The 5,580-nt window shown below is 51.8% G+C and overlaps 1 long non-coding RNA gene across 1 annotated transcript; it reads left to right on the top strand.

The window, feature by feature from the left end:
* Positions 1-794: 794 nt before the first annotated feature.
* Positions 795-3,242, top strand: LOC109781193 (uncharacterized). The gene is made up of 3 exons (XR_002237239.4): positions 795-1,882; positions 2,337-2,529; positions 2,924-3,242. It is a non-coding gene; the product is annotated as an uncharacterized lncRNA (long non-coding RNA).
* The last annotated feature ends 2,338 nt before the right edge of the window (positions 3,243-5,580 follow it).

Here is a 5,580-nt window from a genome sequence, read left to right as displayed (position 1 = left end):
GACTTATTTATGTTTTGGAGTTGTGTTGTGATATCTTCCCGTGAGTCCCTGATCTTAATCGTACACGTTTGCGTGCATGATTAGTGTACGGTCAAATCGGGGCGTCACATGGGGCCTGCCCGAGCATGGGTGACCCTACCCAACTTCCATATCACATTTCCGGCCACGTTTGATGAGCTCTTTCGAATGCATAAAAAATGTGTCATCGTGCAACTCATGAGCTAGCTCAAGCAAGATATGATTGAGTATATGTGGACAGTTAAAGAGGCAACTCGAACATATGTGCAAGTTGTATTTAAGTTTGAACTATGTTAGGTAACAACTTAGTTGGATTGTAATATTTTAATTAAAACTATTGTCTCATTTTATTATTTTTCGACGATTTGATGCTATTATTTTGAGCTCGCGGATTTTTTTTTAAATTTGAAAGTTTTAGTTAGGATTGGATGGCCGGCTCCCACACATTGTCGGCGAGCTGGTTCGGACCAGTCCACGGACAAATATTATTTCTATTTTAAGTTTAAAGGTCGGTACATCTCTAAAAAAATTACTAAAGTATATGCTCCATGTCTGAGAAAGAACATACTCCCTAGTCCCTCCGTCAATAATTACTTATCATAAAAATGGATTAAAGTATATTTATCTAAAACTAAAATGCATATATATACATCTATTTGTTCCCTAAGTATTTTGGGACGGAGGGGTATGTTTCTGTTTATAAGTAGACTCTGTGCGAGCTTGTCTTTTTCAGTATTATTTCTTTTTCAAACGCTGCAACCACCCCCAAAAAAGTTGCAGAATATTTCACCACACCTACCCGTCGAGCGAGCGCAGCCAGTGAAAACCACCGCACGCAGCCACGCACCCTCCATCCACAGCTCACCTTCTTCCCCCCGGTGACCCACAAGGCTTCCCCGCCTGCAACCTCCACTCCGCCGCTCGCCTCCCTCCTCCGGCGACCGAGCTTTCCCTCCGCCAGGCTCCTTCCCCGACGGCGTCCGCTCGACCCTCTCCTCCTCCCCCCAGCAGCCGCGCGCCCCTTCCTCGTCGGCGGCAGCGCACCACCGCCCAGAGACCTTCCTTTGCTGGCCCCGCGGCCCTCAACCAAGCCCCCTTCCCAGCCGGCGGCGGCGCCCCTCCCACCAGCCGCCTGCCCAGATCGCGGGAAGCCGCCGCTTACGCCCAGGATCCCCGCAAGCCACCGACGGGCACCGACGGGATCCCCCCCTCGTCCGTCGTCCCACCTCACCTGCCTCCTACTCGCGACGCCCTCCCCCCTCTCGTTCCATCGTGCCGACTGCGGCGACTGCGAGATTGAGCGTCGGCGGCAGGAGCATATCCTTCAACGACGGCGGCACGAGCCATATCCTCTTCCACGGCGTCAACCCCTCTCCCCTCCCCCGGCTTCTCCCTTCTCCCACAGCCGCACACAACCAATCACCGCCGCCTCAAACCTGACGCGCGCTACCCCCGCGACCCGCCGGTCGCCATCATCCTCCGCCGCTCTCCACTAACGAACGCCAGCGCAAGCCTGCGCCCCTAGCTCGACCTGCATCCAGCCGCTGCTCAACTGCGCAACCCCCCCCCCCCCCCCCCCCCCCCCCCCCCCCCCCCCCCAACTCTCTCTCCAGGACGACCTCCCGGTGCGCCCTCTCCCAACCTCATGCTCCTCCAAGCAGGCGGGGAGTGAGGAGATGCAGGGATCCTGGATGGGGATTCGCCGGTGGAGGCAAAAGCTGTGCAAGTTCATGGCGGAAGCCTTATTGCAGTTCTCCTCAGTGGCAGCATTCAGCAGTTAGGCAGTACTCCATGGGCACCGCACCGGCGACCACGAGCAGCAGACCCGAGGAGACCCCTCTCTGACGTGAACCCAGGAACAACAGTTAAGCTTCCTCCTCTCTGGAAACGCAATGTACAGCAGTTTTTTTTCTTTTCGAAAAGGGTACAGCAGTTAGCTTCAGTAAATTAGCAAAGCCATCAGTTTACTTCAGTAGATAGCTTCAGTTAAGAAACGCAATGTACAGCAGTTTTTTTTTCGAAAAGGGTACAGCAGTTAGCTTCAGTAAATTAGCAAAGCCATCAGTTTACTTCAGTAGATAGCTTCAGTTAAGAAACGCAATGTACAGCAGTTAGCTTCAGTAAATTAGCAAAGCCATCAGTTTACTAAAGTAGTTAGCTTCAGTCAAGAAACGCAATGTACAGCAGTTAGCTTCAGTAAATTAGCAAAGCCATCAGTTTACTTCAGTAGTTAGCTTCCACTCTTTGCAGTTATGTTTACAATGCTTAACTTGGGAAGGAAAAGGCTATAATTTACAGTTAGCTTCCACTCTCTGCAGTCAACGCCCCTTGGCAGTTAGCAAGACCACAACGCCCTTGCCCATGCTGCCGGAACCACCTCTCCTACCAGTGCCTCCCCGGCCAGTGCTGCCCAGCAACCCCGGCGACATGCAGCCCGTGTCGTCCTCGGCGACCCGAGACCCAGCGCGGCCTCAGTTCCCCATGCCGCCGTCCTCCTCGTCGGGATCAAGGGTGCCACCACTCGTCTTCTTCTTGCATTGTTCAGTTAGCTTCCCTTTTCTTGAGGGATACAGTCAGTTATCTTCCATACATTGTTCAGTCACCAGATACATTCAGCTAGCTCCCCTTGTTTCCAACAGTTACGGTGGTCTTGTTCCCCAAAATTCATAAAAGGCATTCTGTACTGTAGCTATATTTTTAGAAAAATGCAGTTGCAGTTCACTCGTTAGAGACAGAGAAAAATGCAGCAGTTAACTCCTAATATTGTGGCAGTTCACTTGATGAAAATAAACGAAGTGCAAGTTCAAGAATGACTACAAAGTCTGCTGCCTTCTTTCGGGTTTCTTGGGGGTATATTTTGTTGCGCATTCGAGTGGGGTTTCTTGAATTGGTTGTGTTTCTCCAGGGGGAGGACGGAGCAGATGAGCGAGTACATCAAGAGGCTGATAGCCTGCATCCGGTGGTACGTGGAGCTGGAGAACTGCTACTTGGCCGAGCAGGAGAAGCTTCAGGCGGAGATAGATTCAGAGAATACACGGCATGCGGATTCTAATTTCCAGTGCTCATAACTCCTCACGGGTCTGTTTGATCTTGTAGAGGGTACATGTGGCTCATTTGTTATAGCACTTGCATACTCTTTTCTCATCAATTTACCATGTGGTGGTGTTGAACCAGTGACCGTGTTCAGTACCGCATTATAATGCTCATGCTTCATCTTTTGTGTCTGTTTCGCCTTTCAGAGAGTAAAGCTGAGCCATTTTTGGTGCAATCTTACTCTTCTGGCCACCATTTTATCGTTTGCTGGTGTCCATAAAAATTCAAACTATAGATAGTGCCGTGTTCTTCTTCTTCTTTTTTTTGCGGGGAGATAGTGCCGTATTCTATCCTACACTGTTTCAGACTACCTAGAAAAAGAAGCATTTAGAGTGAAAGAAGTTAGAAAGAAGTAGAGTGCCTCAGAGCTGATCTACAACAAGTTCGAGATGATGGTGATCAGTCTGTTGCTGAACTGAATACCTTGACCGCTGAACTGGCCACATACAGCGAACAGGCTAGAAAATCCTCGAAAGACTCTGAACTTCTTAGAACAAAAGCGGCAGCCTTTGAGGTTGTGCTTTCAGTTATTATTTGGTTAATTTTCATGTGACTACTTGGCTTATTATTATGCTTTTTCTGCAAAAGCCTTATAATTATGCTTGTTCTCGGGAGTCAGGAAACGTGCATGGAGCATGGAGCATGGACCGTGGAGGCGCCGGTGGTCGAGTTCAGCAGCATACACTCCAGCGAGGCACGTTGAGGCAGGCCTGGAAGCAGCTCGTCCGCCGGAGGAGGGGAGGCGACGATGATGCGTTTGTGTGGTCCTAGGGGAGGCCCGAAAGGGCAGGCGTGCTTCTGCGAGAACGTCGGCGTGCGTAGTGATCGTGGTAGAACTGGCCAGCGAGCTCAAAGGCGTTCAGCTCCTTTATACGACGCGAGCGCAAGGGCCTATCCCGTTTTCATCATGATTTTGTTCAGTTAGCTTTCCTCGATCCAACAGTTACCCATTAAAAATGTTCACTTTGTGAGTCAGTAGCAGTTAGTGTGTATTAGGTCCGGGACTTAGAGCATCTACAACCGGGCACCCTATACCCAACCCAAATGTCTGGGCCCGCTGTCCGTTCACTATTCGAACCAAAAACTAGCACCCAGCTGGGCTTCTCATAAGCGGCCCAAATCCCTAGGCTGTCCCGCAGCCCCCACATCCAGCCCATATTTGGGGTGAATATGGGTAGGCCAGGACGCGCCCAGACACCAGTGCTAGGTCGCCCCGGCCTGCTAGCCCCCACCATTGTCCCCATAAAAATCTCAGCCAATGTACCCTAGTCCCACTCCTCTCGCCTACTCCGCTCCTCTCGAGTCTCTTCCCCTTCCTCTCCACAATTTATCCCATCCCCTTTGCCATGGACGACAACGGGTCCAATGAGATCGAATGGGTGGGGCTGGTGACGGACTCGTCGAGCTCATTCGATGAGGAGGGGCTTGCGCTCCATATTGCTCTCCGCTACTCGCGGATGGACCGGGGCGGGAGCTCCTCCTCCTCGGCGTCACAGTCGGTCGTGGGTGGGCAGCTCCTCCTCAGCTGTGCCCGACGCACTCCCTGCCATCTCAGTCCAAGTGGTAGGGCAGGAGCAACGCCTAGCACAGCCAACAACTACCCCTCCTGCGAGCCGCTAGGTGCTGGTGCTCGCACCGCCTAGCCCACAACCGCGGCTATGGCCGCCAGAGAGGAGGGCCGTGTCTATCGGCTTGCGATGAAGGCGGCGGCGCAAGGCTGTGGGTCATCCAGATCTACGCCGGAGGCGTCGCCACCCACCTCTGACGATGACGAGGCGCTCCGCGCTGCAATCCGGCGTTCGTGCACGTCGGTGGAGACGGATGCCCGCCGTCACCACCGCAAGAACGCAATGACGGTTTGTCGGGGGCTGGAGGAATCCAGAAGCTCGCTTGGAAGAAGGTGGGGCGGTGGACAGAGCCACAAGTCTCGCGGCGGAGCAAAATCACGACACCCGATGCGTGGCGGTCTATGTGAGCCCCTCCTCTGAGAATGACAACGGAACGATGGGCGATGACGATGCCCCTCCCGCCGTCGACATGGAGGACAATAGTCAAGACTGCAAGGCGGCGAGGAAGTTGTGAACTCCCCCCCCCCCCCCCCCCCCCCCCCCATGTTAAATTATACTCCCTCCGTTCCTAAATATAAGTCTTTGTAGAGATTCTACTAGGTGGACTACATACAGAGCAAAATGGATGAATCTACACTTAAAATGCATCTATATACATCCATATGTGGTTCATAGTGGAATCTCTAAAAAGACTTATATTTAGGAACGGAGGAAGTATGTTTTATCTTATATTTACGTAAAGTTTGAAGTATGTTGGCCTTTTTGATGAATTGAATCTATGTCCGGTATGTTTTTATGCTCTATGCCATGATCTACGTACTTTGCATGGTTTCTACGAATTTGGGTGTGGAAATTAGGCTATGTTAAGCGGACGTTTCCGTATGCGCCCGCGGGCGTATAG

This window comes from Aegilops tauschii, chromosome 7, assembly GCF_002575655.3.
Source record: "Aegilops tauschii subsp. strangulata cultivar AL8/78 chromosome 7, Aet v6.0, whole genome shotgun sequence".
NCBI lineage: Eukaryota > Viridiplantae > Streptophyta > Magnoliopsida > Poales > Poaceae > Aegilops > Aegilops tauschii.
This window is presented reverse-complemented; position numbering and strand designations above follow the sequence as displayed.